Source organism: Panthera uncia, chromosome X (genome assembly GCF_023721935.1).
Source record: "Panthera uncia isolate 11264 chromosome X, Puncia_PCG_1.0, whole genome shotgun sequence".
In the NCBI taxonomy this organism is placed as follows: Eukaryota; Metazoa; Chordata; class Mammalia; order Carnivora; family Felidae; genus Panthera; species Panthera uncia.
Genome location: NC_064817.1, coordinates 87,493,748 through 87,509,657, shown reverse-complemented (window position 1 = coordinate 87,509,657; position 15,910 = coordinate 87,493,748). Strand labels below are relative to the sequence as shown.

General features: G+C 44.3%; 1 protein-coding gene across 1 annotated transcript in view; it reads left to right on the top strand.

The window, feature by feature from the left end:
* Positions 1 to 15,910, top strand: part of TRPC5 (transient receptor potential cation channel subfamily C member 5) — a 132,994-nt gene that overhangs the window by 64,633 nt on the left and 52,451 nt on the right. The gene's annotated exons all lie outside the window — the stretch shown is intronic.

Sequence of the window (15,910 nt, the reverse complement as noted above, 5' to 3'; positions counted from 1 at the left end):
AGTTCTGTCTGTCTACCCACTGTCATTACTACTCCAAATAATTCAACTATCATTTTTTAAGAGTTTACCATGGGGCGCCTGGGTGGCTCAGTTGGTTAAGCGGCCGACTTCGGCTCAGGTCATGATTTCATGGTCCGTGAGTTCGAGCCCCGCGTCGGGCTCTGGTGCTGACCGCTCAGAGCCTGGAGCCTGTTTCAGATTCTGTGTCTCCCTCTCTCTCTGCCCCTCCCGTGTTCATGCTCTGTCTCTCTCTGTCTCAAAAATAAATAAGTGTTAAAAAATTAAAAAAAAAAAAAAGAGTTTACCATGTGCCAGGCATCCAGTCACTGTGCTAAATACCTTCCACGCATCGTATCTCATTTAGCCCTCTCAGCAATCCTAGGAGATAGGTAATATTACTGTTCCCATTTTACGGATGAGGAAACTGAGGCACACAGATGTAAAAGGACTTGTCAAAGGGCATGCTGTTAATGAATGGCCAAGCCAAAGTTTGACCTCAGCTCCAACTTCAAAGTCTACATACCAGAGACCGTGTAGTATGGTGGGTAGAATGAGGGGTCAGCAAGTTTTTCTGTAGTAAAGGGCCAGAGAACAAATACTTTAGGCATTGTAGTCCATATGGTCTCTGTTGTAATTACTCAACTCTGTCACTGTAGCACAGAAAGAGCCATACATAATATGTAAACAAATGAGTAGGCTGTATTCCAACAAAACTTTATTTACACAAATAGGTAACACCCTGGATTTGGTCCCCAGGTTGTAGTTCGATGACCCCTGGGTCAGAGCATCCGTGGTATACTCTGATAGGCCTGGGCTCAAGACCTGGTTCTCACCACTTACTAGACAAGTTCTTTAGTCTCTCTGTGTCTCCATTTCTTCATCTGTAAAATGGAGCTCATACCTCCCTCAATGAGTCATTCTGAGAATTCAGGATGAAAAGAATGAATAACTACAAAGCTCTTGGCATATAGGAAAGCACTCAATAAGTCATTAATAAAAGCCCACCATAAGGCTGGTCCCTAGAGGGAAGGAAGAAGGACAGGGGTTAGGATACATGCTGCTGTCTTTAAAATCAAGCCACCAAGGCTCCAATGGTCTTGGTACTCAGCAGTAATAAGGAACCCCCTTAGGATACCAGCTAATTCTGCTCCCCTCCAGCTACATTAACCTTGTTCCTTTATGAGTTTTTACATTCCTGTTTTAGTCATTAGTGAGAAAGTCTCCTGGTTTCATTATAGCTCTTGTCAGGCCCTGGGAACCACGTCATGGTGGGCGGGAGAGGGAGGCAGGAATATAGTTTTGTCTTTATTTGTTAGGTGTTTCCTTCAGGGATGAGGTTCTGGCTGCTTATGTCCCAAGTACCCAGCACAGGGCCTGGCACGGAGTAAGGTGGTAAGGAAATGCCGCTGGTTTCATTGAACTGGCTTTGGAGCAATCCTTCCTGGAAGCAGAAGGGAAGTGACTTGGTAAAAGCCCTCACAGCACTGAGGATCCCTGTTTTCTCCACAAAAGGGAGAGAGAACATGTGCATGTGGCGGGGGAGGGCATGGGAGAGTGAGGGTTGGTTGAGAGAACAGAGAAGTGCAGAACATCCTGTCCCTGGGTTACATCAAGTACACAGGAGCCATGTTGCAATCGTCTCTCCAGGCCATCCTCCTCAATAATCACCCAGGGCAAGCCACCTGGAACAAGTTTTTTTTTTTTTTTTTAATTTTTAATGTTTATTTATTTTTGAGATAGAGATAGACAGAGGACAAGCAGGGAAGGGGAAGAGAAAGAGGGAGACACAGAATCTGAAGCAGGCTCCAAGCTGTGAGCTGTCAGCACAGAGCCCGATGTGGGGCTCAAACCCACAAACCGTGAGATCACGACCTGAGCTGAAGTCGGACGCCTAACCGACTGAACCACCCAGGCGCCCCTGCCTGGAGCAAGTTTTGTGCTTTGACCCCAAACCATACTTAGAGAATCTTCCATCTCAGCTTTAGAGAGTCCCCTGAGATACCTCAGCTTGGCAGTCAGCCCTCTAAAAGCCACCCTTCCTGCAATCCTGACTTGCCAATCTTTCTCAGTCAGTAATTCTCTCCTTCAGGGTGCCGGGGCGGCTCAGTTGGTTAAGCATCTGACTTCAGCTCAGGCCATGATCTCGTGGTTCGTGGGTTCGAGTCCTGCGTCGGGCTGTGTGCTGACGGCTCAGAGCCTGGAGCCTGCTTCGGATTCTGTGTCTCCCTCTCTCTCTGCCCCTCCCCTGCTAGCACTCTGTCTCTCACTCTCAAAAATGAATTAAAAAAAAAAAAAAGAAATTCCCTCCTTCATCTACCGAGTTGTCCAGCTTCCTCTAAAATATGTCTTGCATAATAATCCAGTTTTTCACCCTGGAATTTGTTAGAGTTATTTATGGGCTCTGACTATATGGCGAGGTCTGTACTGACTCCAGTTGGATGTACTGTCTAGGGAGGCCTCTGTCAAGTCACATAGACAGTCACTTCAAGACTATCCAAGAAGCAATGATTCTCCATCTCATAATAATGAGAGCCATAATGATGAAAATAGCTAACACTGAATGCCTCTTTGTCTAATTCTCAGAATAATCCATGATGAAAATGCTATAATAATGTTTCTTTCCTCGTTGCCAGGCACTGAGTTAGCTCTCTTCATCTTTAGAACAACCCTATGACATGGGTTAATAGCATAATCCTCATTTTTCAGATGGGGAAACTGAAGGCCAGAAAGATTAAGCAACTTGCCCAAGGTCATCCAGCCAGAAAGTTGTGGAACTGGAATTTGCACCTCGGGTCTGTCTGTGTGACTACAGAGACCATGCTGTCATTTCACCTTATTAGAAATATCTTTATGTATGAGGCCTATATTGCACCGATAAGCTACCAAAGATGTATGAGGAATGCTATCTTCCTTTTGTTTAGTGTGGAGAATGTTCCCAAGCACTTTCCCACCCATGATCCATTTGATTGTCAGGCGAGCCCTGTGAGGAAGGCAGGGTGGGTGGCGACCACCTATTGCATAGATAAAAACCCAAACACAAAGACTTGCCCCAAGACCCATCACGAGTCACATGCCAAACCAGAGGCAGAGTTCAAGATATATGTTTCCAGGGGCTCCTGGGTGGCTCAGTCCCTTGAGTATCTGACTCTTGATTTTGGCTCAGGTCACGATCCCAGGGTCGTGGGATCAAGCTCCACATCGGGCTGCACACTCAGCATGGAGCCTGCTTGGGATTCTCTCTCTCTCTCTCTCTCTCTCTCTCTCTCTCTCTGTCTCTCTCCCTCCCCCCCCTGCCCCTCCCCTGCTCTCTCTTTCTCAAATAAAAAAAAAGATATATGTTTCTGAAATGTGTTCTTTCTTATAGCTAGGGGTTAAGTTTCCTCCACCACCCTTATTCTGATGTCATGCTGAAGATTTCCAAGTGGGCAGCTCACAGCAGGTCATGAAACCTCTAGCCAAGCCTTCTTATAAATGTGAAAACGACTTGGGTGTTACCTGACTTAGTCTCCTTTTTTGCCCCAGTTCTTCAGGATCTGCAGTGCCTGAACATATCTTGTGACCTGATGAAAAAGGAGGGACCTCGGCCCTTAAGAACGAGATACACTGAAGGCATGAATACATCTCACCATAGATCTCTCCACTGTTTTATGTAGTGAACAATTACAAGTCCACAGTTCCGATATTGACCAAGTCCTGAACCAAAAAACAATTTTTTAATAAATTTCCTATCAAAATGCATGTGGTGGCAAAACATGAGACGAACTGATGCAAGGCGATTTATTGTCTTTGTTTATCCCGATGAGTCTAAGCATTCACAGGTTTCACTGCTGACATTTTTTGAGATGTTTTCTAGGAAGAGAGAGTGCCTGCACACATGTGTGGGTGAGGGGCAGAGTGAGAGGCAGAGAGAGAATCTTAGGCAGGTTCCATGCTCAGCAAGGAAGCTGATGGAGGGCTCGATCTCACGACCCTGAGATCATGACCTGAGCTGAAATCAAGAGTCAGACACTTAACCGACTGAGCCACCCAAGCGTCCCCCACTGCTGCAATATTAATGTGTTTGACTACAGTAGGATTTCCAGATAAAATACAGGCCACCTGGTTACATTTGAATTGCTGATAAACGGTGAATCATATTTTAGTACAAGTTTGTCCCCTTACAATATTTGGGACATACTTACACTAAAACATGTTTCACTGTTTATCGGCAATTCAAATATAACTAGATATCTTGTATTTTTATTTGCTAAATTTGGCAACCCTAATTATGAGTGCTGCCTTAAATCCCACTGGGGGTGTTACCTAATATATGGTACAAACAGCATATTATTGTTCTAAAATCTGGCAAATTTAGAATTGCAAAACACATCTGTCCTCAAGGATTTTGGAATAAGTACTGTGGATCTGTGGACCTGTAGCATCCTCCCAGCACTGGGCTTGGAACTGCCAGGGCACCCAGCTCTCAAAGACTCATGCCATCAGAATTGGTTGCCTCTTTGGCTCTCATTATATTTTGCCCCCATCTTGGCTCTAGTGAGTTTCCAGGCTCTCCTCTTCAATTGCCCTGCCATGCAGGTGCACTTGCTCCCTCCCAGGTGAGAAGTTTGCCAATACAGCCTCCTCTTTCCTTCTAAAATAAAAAAAAATTAATGTTTATCTATTTTTGACACACACACACACACACACACACACACACAGTGTGAGCGGGGCAGGGGCAGAGAAAGGGAGAAACAGAATCTGAAGCAGGTTCCAGGCTCCAAGCCGTCAGCACAGAGCCCGACAGGGGGCTTGAACTCACAAACCTCAAGATCATGACCTGAGCCCAAGTCCGACGCAACCGACTGAAGCACCCAGACATCCCTCCTCTTTCCTTCTAGAACTCCCCCCCCACCCCCCCCACCCCCCCCCCCCCCCCACCCCCGCCACCGCCACCGCCACCCTTGGAAGTGGAAGTGAGCTCCCACCGCTCTCTGCTGCCATCTCATGGCTAGAATAAGCCATTGTGATCGGACTTAATTCCGCAGCACTACATGCTTTCAAGAGCCTATCACCTCTAACACAGGAGAATTATGGCACCTGCCAGGAAACCCCATTTAGCAAATCCCAGCTGCTGTGTATATGTGCAAATGGAAAACTATATTTTTTTAAATATGTATTCTAAAACCAAGTTTTCAGCATCTAGTTTCACCTTCCTCCAGTTAGTTCAAATTAGTGAGCCTTAGCTCAAACTTGAAATTAGAGGAATGACTGCCAGTTGACTTATTTTGTGAGACTGAACTTGTGTTGCCTTTGATATCGGTATCCTTGTTCAAGAACCATGTCCGCTAGGTAATTGCAGCAACAGCCAACCGAGTACAAAATGTCTCAGTAATCCCTGGGGCAGCACCACATCTCCCTCTTAAAAAAAAAAATTCACCACGGATTAGTGATCTGAGTGAGTAAATATCAAATTGTTATAGACAGAGACTACATACAAAATGTAGGGGCCACTTTTGAATTGTAACCTGGGCCTAATCTACTTGCCAAAACCTATTTCTTCGCCTCTGGTAAAAAGCTGAACCACTTGATAACACTACGGCTCAGCGAGCTCACTGCAATGGTAGGTGTTTTGAACATTTTTCCCTCTTTGGAAAATTTTGTATTGCCATCGATTTCCTTTTTGGGCGTTTTTGTCATCAAAGCCCAGCTTGATTGGCAACTATAAAACAAACCAACAAAACCTGTTCTATCTCAGATCATTTTTGCAGGCTGGCTTTTTAAATACACCGTTATACACAATCGGACTCTCTTTTGAAGAACTGACATCTGATGCAGTGAAAGTTGGGCCTATTCCAATGTGCAGCCCCTCACTGAGGGAGAAGAAGGTTCTTGAAAGATCGGTAGACTTCTTCAAACCACCAAGAAAGGCCCTTCACTCCGATCCTGCCATAGTTGGGACCTCAATTTTTCTTGCAGATCCTTCTACTCTGGAAAGGGATGAAGGGGTGGGGGGAGATTCACTCTCACATTTCAGATTTTCTCATCCTTTGAATGTACTAAAGGAAGAAGTGTTTATAGCGGTAAATCCCCCAACTTGAAGTCGGCTGATCTCTTTTAGGAAGCAAAGATAACTCATTGCCAATCACTTCAAGGAACAACAGGCCTGTACTGTTTAACAAACCTCTGAATGCTAAACATATGTCAAGGTGACCTTTCTTCCAGTCTCATCTATTGCACTTTTATACACACCCAGCAGTTGACAATCATGTGAAAATCACCAGTGAGGTGACTCAGTGTGGGACTGGCTTGGTCTATCCTGATCTAATGTTTCTCTTGCTGACAGCCTCCATGGCATGGAACAGAGTGGATTGTGGGAATTAAGAAAGATTTTTCTCCTTTGATCATTGCCTGTTCCTAGTAGAGCCACTGGAAACTCACTGCTACTGTCTTGTTTTTTCTCTGCCTCATGGTCTGGCTTACTTGTCAAGAGCCCACACCCCCCACCCCTAGATCCTCTGTTCCTACCAAGGGACTTCTTTTCACTTTCCATTGTATCCTCAGAGACTGGGGACTCAATCAATAACCAGGGAAGTGTATCCCTAGTTCACTACTCTTTTTTTTTTTTTTAAGACATATTGACTTTATTTTTTTAAGTTTATTTACTTATTTTGAGAGAGAGAAAGGGAGCGTGAATGCAAGCAGGGGAGGGGCAGAAAGAGGGAGAGAATACCAAGCAGGTTCTGCACTGTCAGCACAGAGCCCGATGCAGGGCTCAATCCCATGAACCATGAGCTCATGACCTGAGCCAAAACCAAGAGTTGGACGCTTCAATGACTGAGCCACCCAGGCGCCCCCCTCGCTCATTACTCTTAAATGAGCACTTACTACAGTGCTTGACACATAGTAAGTACTCAAATGGCAATTTTTGTCTCATTAGTGTCTAACCTCTCTGAGCCTCAGTTTTTCTCATCTGTAAAATGGGTGTAAAGGTAGTAGCAACTTCTTGGGTTTGTTAATATATATATAGTGCTTTTAAATGTATCCAAAACATAGGAAGTTCTGTGTACATTTAATCTGTGACTATTATGCCCAGTATTAGAGAAATACCTTGAGGACACACAGAATATGAGGTGAAAAGAGAAGTGTGTGTTTGTGTGTGTGTGTGTGTGTGTGTCTGTGTGTGTGTGTTTTGGAAGATTTGGGGGACAAAAAGTTCCATTTGGGTTATGAATCTGAAATGCCCACTGGGGATTGAACATTCAGGTCTGAAGTTTAGCAGGAAAGCAAAGAGGAGAACTTTCTCACTTTAACAAGTACAGTAAATATCTGCAAAGCCTTTTGAGCTATGAAATGTCACATAACAGACAAAATTGCTCCCCGCCCCTGCTGCTTCAGAAGCTTACCATGGGAGAGGGGCACCTAGGTAGCCCAATGGGTTAAGCATCTGACTCTTAATCTTGGCTCAGGTAACAATCTCATGGTTCATGAGATCGAGCCCCATGTCGGTGTGGAGCCTGCTTGGGATTGTCTCTCTCCCTCTCTTTGCCCCTCTCCCACATGCGCTCTCTCTCTTTCTCAAAATAAATAAATAAACATTTTTTTTTAAAAAAAGAAGCTTACCATGTAAGAAAGCCAAGTCACATGTTCTACATAAAAGTAAGTGTAACACAGGTCAGGCTCTAAGAGGTACCATAAGAAAGGAGCAAAGCAGCCTGTGCTTAAGGAGGAGGGATCGCCTCTGGGGGGGGCAATCAGGGAAGGCTTCCAGGAGGAAGTGAGATTCTCTGATTTGAATGCTTCTCTACAGCTTATCCTTCTGACTCTAGTGCCTGCTGATTTGTCCCTTCTCTGAATGCCCTGAGTTCCTAAGTTGCTGTGCCTCACAACAATGTAGTCAGCTTTTCCTAATGCTAAATGGATCCAGTTTGAATGACTATACTTTATTCCAGCCTTTCTCTTTTTAATGTTTATTTATTTATTTTGAGAGAGTGAGTATAAACGGGGTGGGGGCAGGGAGAGAGGGAGACAGAGGATCAGAAGCGGGCTCTGCGCTGCCAGCGCAGAGCCCGACGCGGGGCTCGAACCCACGAACCATGAGATCATGACCTGAGCTGAAGTTGGAGACTTAACCAACCGAGCCACCCAGACGTCCCTCTGACCCTTTTTTTTTTATGAAGCAGTGTTAACAGAAAATCAAAGGGGGCATAGCTTTTATAATCATGTCTTTACTTGGCAAAATCTCCCGGTTTGGAAGGGAGTGGCTTTCACCAGTCTGTGGCCCCCAACCATCTGAGAACATGACACTCTTACCACCTGCCCTGCTCTTGCAGGCATCTGAACACAAACATTGCTGTCGTGTTACTTGTTTCATGTGAGTTTGGCTGGTCAGTCAATGAGATCCTGCAGGCCAGAATCACCATGGGTCCCTCTTGTTGTGACCCTCTTCCCACCCACCACACAGAACTGGACACAGAGCAGGTGTACAGAAATACCTGTTGAAACGCCTAAGTTGAATCGTGTTGATCTTGTATTCCCTTAGCAATGAGCAAGTCAAATTGTCTTCTGCTTTGTGTTCAGCATGCGAATCAAACATGAAAGTTACATGATTATTTAGACCGCTGTAGGAACAGGGGCAGCTGGGTGGTTCAGTGGGTTAAGTGTCCGACTCTTGGTTTCAGCTCAGGTCACGATCTCATGGTTTGTGAAATCGAGCCCCACGTCAGGCTCTGCACTGACGGGCCAGAGCCTGCTTGGGATTCTCTCTCTCTCCCTCTCTGTCTGCCCCTCCCCTGCTTGAGCTCGCCCTCTCTCTCTCTCTCTCTCTCAAAAAAATAAACATGTTTTTCAAAAAATAAACAGATGTAGGAACAAAAGTCGCATACAATAGACTGGTGAGGAGCTAGGGAAACAATTCTCCTCACTGAATGAATGAAGTCAGAGGTCTGTTGAGGTGAAATCAAAACGGGTTTGCTAGTTGCCTGGGGGAGGGTCAGGCTCCTTCCAGTAGAAGCTGACATTATTCCTATCAAGAATTACTCATTTGGGGCGCCTGGGTGGCTCAGTCGGTTAAACATTCGACTTCGGCTCAGGTCGTGATCTCACGGTTTGTGAGTTCAAGCCCCATGTCAGGCTCTGTGCTGACAGCTCAGAGCCTGGAGCCTGCTTCAGATTCTGTATCTGCCTCTCTCTCTGCCCCTCACCCACTCACACACTGCCCCCCCCCCCAAAAAAAATAAACATTTAAAATTTTTTTTAAAAAAGAATTACTCATTTGAGGGGCAAAGAGCTATTGAGTCCCTCCATTTAAAATGCAGCTTTATGTCAAAGGAAATAAGGCAAGGCTTTTCCAAAAGTCCCATACAGTAAGGAAAAAATTAATTTTCAGCCCTTTCCCAAGAGCATTGGAGACACGAAGCATTGCAGAACTGCGGTGAGGTGAGAACCCTAGCAGGTTGGTGAAGACAGGATTTGGACAGGTTGAAAAGGTGGGTCCCATACAGACCTGGCCTGGGACTAAACCAGGAAGGTAAGATCTTCAGAGCCTCCCCCATGTCCTTCGCTATGCCCCACCGACCCTGCCTTTCCCAGCTGCCACTCAAGAGCCCAGACCTGGGCTTCTGACCATTTGCTGGTATGCAGGTCCCTTGTAGCTCGTTAACCGGCTAATATGATACACACACTTAAAACCATTAAGGTTAGTTAATAGTTTCATATGTTACCCCTTCCTAAAAACACGAATACAATTTCAATAATTTCAATACCTTGACCCAAAGCAATAAGTGATGTGAGCATTTCAATCCCTGTGACAAGGCCAATGGGGAAGATACTGGGGAATTCAGCTTTCTGCAGGCCTCAGCTCACACCATCCACGGATTGCCAGAATGCAATATTTAAGGGCTTGGTCTATGGAGTCAATCAAGCCAGGGCTCCCATCCTGGCCCTACCACATACCATGAATGTGATCTTGGGCTTAGTTTCATCACCTGTGAAAGGAGTATAATGCCAATATCTGCCTTTAGGGTTGCTATGAGGTGATGCATGTGAAAATCCAATATAATGTTTGGTACATTGTACGAGCTCAGTATATGGTAGTTAATCTATGCTAAGAGTAGTTCCTAATTTCAACTCCCAGGAGACTTGTCTTAGCTACCATACTTCACCCCCTCTATACATTAAGGAAAGAAAGCTTTAGAAAGAGAGCATTCCACCAAGGTTCCTCCATCGCAGACCTATTTATTCAATCACTCATTTAACAGATATTTATTCAGTGTTTACCTTGTGCCAGCCGGGCATTTAGCAAAATATTGGGAATATAATGGAAACTAAGACATGCTCCCAGTCCTTGACCAACACCCAGTCTTCTGGCTTTTAGGAAGCTCCCATACTGCTCAAACTTTGTTTTCTTGAAGCCCCCCGAGGAGGAAATTGGGAAAGGACTCTATCCTTTGGACTAACCCACAACCCACAACCCAACAACCCAAATACAACATCATGAAAAATTAAAAAGTTACAAAGGGAAACACTTCCAGAATGGTGAATAAGGACATCGGGAAATCCACTCCTTCAAAAAACGAACAAGGCATAAGAAAAATATTCCAAATAAACATTTTCACAACTCTGAAAATTAACCAAAGGCTCGCAACAACCAGAGGAGCATGTATTCAAGAAAAACAGCTGAATCTTGGTAAGAAGAGCAATTTTTGTGATATTTTAACCTGCCTATTCCAATACCCCTTTACCCAGGCCCGCCGTAGTCTTGAAAACCAACAGCCTTGGAATCACAGCAACTGTGAAAAGATTGGGTTTGCATCTCCCCCAAAAGACCCATCCCCAGAAAATTGTCATTATATGACCTGACAACTTCCTAGAAAAGCTCCATTTACAGAGCTGGTGTTTGTTTATGTGATATGACTCAGCACCAACAGCCCTTTTCCTAAGGGTGTTCGTTGAAAACTTGAGCAGCAATTGTTTAACACCATGGCTGCCTGAAACAGGGGATAGCAGTTGAGGCAAACAATAGGCTTAACGAAAAGCAATCCGCATCCAGAAATACATAAAAAGGATTATACACCATGACCCAGTGGAATTCATCTCAGTAGTGGAGTGATTCACATAACAAAATCAATCGATGTATTTACAGTATATTCGTAGAAGGAAGGGAGAAAAACACACATAATCATTTCAATTGACATAGGAAAAGTATTTGACAAAATCATTTTATGATAAAAAAAAACCACTCAGAAAACAGATGAGAACTTCCTTAACCTGATGAAAACCATCTATGATAAAACCATAGCTAATATCACACTTCATGGAGACCAACTGAAAGGTTGTCCCCTAAAATCAGGAACAAGACAAGGACAGACTCATTGATACAAGGAATAGATTTAAGAGTCTAAAATAACCCCTTACATTTATGGTTAGTTGATTTTCAAAAAGAATGCCAAAACAACTTAATAAGGAAAGAGTAGCCTTTTCAAAAAATAGTGCTGGGACAAATGAATGAAGTTGGGCCCTTTTCTCATACAATATGAAAAAGTTAATTCAAAATGGATCAAAGACCTGACTATAAGAGCTAACGCTATCAAACTTGGAGAAGAAAACGGTACAAATCTTTGTGACCTTGGATAGGGTGATGGTTTCTTAGATAGGGCAGCAGCAGCACAAGCAACAATAAAACACAAATTGGACTTCATCAAAATTAAAAACTACCACTCTAGGCTCTGTACACCTTGGCTCTTCGTGCAATGAAAGCAGACAACACTTACACACTCCACTGTTTTTCCTGCAATCTCTCCTTCTGAGGCATTCTTGAAATCAAGTAGAGATTGATTAAATAACCTGTCAAATTTGAACTTCAGTATGCAAACAGGAATCAGGATTGTGCAGTCAAAGCTCACAGATGTTTTGAGCTTCAATACTACGTGGTGGCTTAATAAAAACTTCCTTCACAAATATTCTAATTGCAGTTTGTTCTACTCCTGTAAGATGTAAAAACAGAAAACAAAACCCTGTCCAAACTTTAAAATTACCAACTTCAGCCCAATCAAAAATCGGAGCAGCAGCACTGAAGATAAAGGTTGGGCGATAATATCCATTATTAAAAGAAGCTTCACCTCTGCACTTTTTGCCTAAGGGAAAGTGATTTCTGGGGTCAGAGTTCTTAGGGATACACGAGGGCAAGTCCCAAGAGGTCATAAAGACCATTGCAGAAGTGGTCCAAATATTTGTTTGGTTCTGGCAGCAGCAGGGAGCAATATCATGGTACAGGGATTGGCAAACTACAACCAAAGTTTAATTGGTGCACACACAGCCACACCCATTCATTTACGTATTTACGCATTGTCTATGGCTGAGTTTGCACTAAAACAGTTGAGTGGTTTCTACAGGAACTATATGGGTTGCAAAGCCCCAAATATTTACTTTCTGGCCTTTTACAGAAAAAGTTTGTCAATCCCTGCAATAGCACATCAGTACATCAATCCAAATATCTCCATTCAGTGTCGCACAGACAAATCTAACTCAACAGGTCTACAAGTGCACGCATCTCCATAAACCTGTTCCAGCTTCAGTGTTCCCACTCTCAGCTGACGACACTGATGTCTACCAATTCCCCGAAAAGAGATGCCCCCCCTCCCTTTACACTCAATCTCCATCTATTACTTCACTCCCCATTTATCGCCATATCCTGCCACTTCCCACCTCCTCCCTGTATTTTGCATCTGAGGACATCTCTCCATTTCCACAGTCATTACCTTAGTCTAAGTCACAATCATAGTATACCAGATTCCTAACCGGTCGTCTTCCTGCCTCGAGTTTTGCCCACTTTCTGCCCCCAGGTCATCTCCCATTCAATACCCAGAAGGATCTTTCTCACGTCTAAGTCTGATCCTATGACATGCATAATAATATATGCAGCTAAGATTGAAATGAGCCCTTACTATGTGTTAGGCCTAGTTCTAAGTGCTTCGGAGGTACTAAGTGATCTTACTTCTCACACCAACCGTAGCTGGTAGATGCTGTTGTTATCTCTATTTAGATGAAAACGTTGAAGAACAAAGAGAACCAACGCAATCTAGCTCCAGAGTCTACTGTGGAGAGTCTTTTTAGTCTACTATACTGTTTATAAACACACACACACACACACACACACACACACACACACTCACACACACTCATACACATAAACCTATTGCTTATGGCTCCCCATCGCTCTTAAAATGAGTCATACTATTTACAATAGCCAAAGGTTATCATTGTAATCCTCTGTAACACCCTGTCTACTTCTCTAGTCCCATCTCTTGCCATTCATGGCTTTGCATTTCAAGCCACAGCCACCCCAGACTGCTCTAGTTCCTCATACAAGTCATGTTCTTTTTTAACCTCTATGCCTTTAGTCATGTTATCCCCTCTGCCTTGGCTGTCCACTTCTTTCCCCTCTCCTCCCCTATGCTTAACCACCTTCTACACATCATTTAATGCTCCACTCAGGTATCACCTCCCCCAGGGATCCTTGCCTGTCCAGATTTGCTCTCCTTTGTGTTCCCATTATGCTTTGTTTGTATCCATTTAAAAAGTTTTTTTTAAGATGTTTTAATGTTTATTTATCTTTGAAAAAGAGAGCACGAGCAGAGGAAGGGCAGAGAGACAGAGAGACAGAGAATCCAAAGCAGGCTCCACACTGTCAGTGCAAAGCCCGACATGGGGCTCAAACTCACAAACCATGAGGTCATGACCTGGGCCTAAGTCAGACACTCAACTGACTGAGCCACCCACGTGCCCCTAAATTTTTGTTTAATGTTTATTTATTTTTGAGAGAGAGAGACAGATTGGGAGCAGGGGAAGGGCAGAGAGAGAGGGAGACACAGAGTCCGAAGAAGGCTCCAGGCTCCACGCTGTTAGCACAGAGGCCAACACCGGGCTTGAACCCACGGACAGTGAGATCATGACCTAAGCCAAAGTCAGACGCTTAACAGACTGAGCCACCCAGGTGCCCCTGTTCGTATCCATTTTAAATTTAAGCCCTTACTATACTGTCTTATAACCATCTTTTTTTACATCTATCCCCCTCACTAGACTGTGTACTCCCAGTGCTTTTCCCATGCATCCAAACATCTCGCTTTACCCTTCTACTTTTCTGTACTTTATTTGTTAGGACTTTTTCACCCCAGCCTCAGGCATGGGCGATAAGGCCAGGAAGAGTAGAAAGGGACTATAGGATTGTGTCTTTCTGTGTGACACAGGACGTGTTGGGGACCAGAAGCATCTTTGAAGAAAATGAGATCACAGGATAAAAAGATCTTAGAGCTTATTTTTGGTAGTTTCATAATAGTTAACTGCTTGAGGGTAGTCTAGACCCCCAAATATATAATGGCTCAAACATGCTGGAATCCTCTCAGTCAGGTAACAGTCCAAGACAGGTATCAGCCTGATAGTTCTCCTCTATATGGTCACTGAGGGACACGAGCTGACAGAAACTCCTAGGTCATCCTGGGTTGACCTTCCAGTCAACCCAGTTGACAGTCAACCTGGGTTGACATTCCAGTCAGCCGGAAGCGGGAGAGAACAAGGAGGATAGCACAGAGGAGACCTCTATAGGCCAGGCCTGGAAGTACCACTCATCATTTCTCTGCACCTCCCATTATTAAGACCTTAGTCACGTGGCCACATCTCACTGCAAAGGGAGACTGGAAGTAATGTAGCCCAGCTGTGTGCTCAAGGAAGAGCAGAACGGTTTTGGCGGGAAGCTAGTGATCTTCCCAGATACACTAACAGTAAGGTTGGGCTACGTTACCTGGGGTGTTAGGTAAAAGATGGAAGAATTTTATTTCCTTTGCGTTAGTAAGCTATACGGTACAGCTCTAGTTAACCATTTTTTCCCATGGGAAGCTGGAACAGTCAGATACAGGCAGTATTTAAAATCATGGCTGACAGTTGAGCTCCCTACTGAGTTGGGTACCAGGAAGTAGCAGCTTAAGGATTATTTGCAATGATGACTCCTTAACTATTACTCACTCACACTTGGTAGATTGCCTTTAAGTCTAAAGTAGATTGCCTTTAATCCCAGCTGGGTTAGTATACAATGCTGTGATTTGGGCCCCCAAATATTCTTTCTTCCTCTGCACGTCTAGACTTGAGAGGGTGTTAATAGATGGCAAAGCAGCAAGCTGATTCACTGCAAGCCAGCCAGGATGTGCTCAAAACCAAAGGGGAAGAAAGAGAAAATCAAAAAGGGAACTCATTTCCATTCCAAGCCATAGCCACAGGCATGAGCTTACTCCCGGCCAGTTTGTGTTTGCCCAAGCACAGTGCACATTTGTTGACGACCTCACGTAAGCTAGAGGAATGAGTAAAAGTGAACCAATTTGAAATAAAATATCCCCATGATTCTCTGCTAACCGACATGTAAACTCTGCCAAAGAACCTTGTAAAACAGCTGCCCAGGCTATCCTCCTCGGAGATGTCATTTAGCCAGTCTTTGGTGTGACCTGGGAATCTGAATGTTTTTAATACTTATTTATTTTTGAGAAAGAGAGCACAAGTGGGGGAGGGGCAGAGAGAGAGGGAGACGCAGAATCCGAAGCAGGCTCCAGGCTCCGAGCTGTCAGCACAGAGTCCCACATGGGGCTCGAATTCACAAACAGTGAGAGAGATCATGACCTAAGCTGACGTTGGACGCTTAACTGACTGAGCCACCCAGGCACCCCTGGCATCTGAATCTTGTAATGTTCGCTGGATGATTCTGATCCAGAGGCAAGGTTTGGGAACCATTTCTCTAAGATGATGGGAGGAAGAATAGGGAAGCATGTGAAAACACAGACAAAAATGTATTTAATATATGAAATAAATAACCCTAAGGAAAATCTAGTCTCATAGCTTGACATGTAGAGCTGTCTCCAGGGTTAGATCCATTCATGGAAACCTGGAAAAC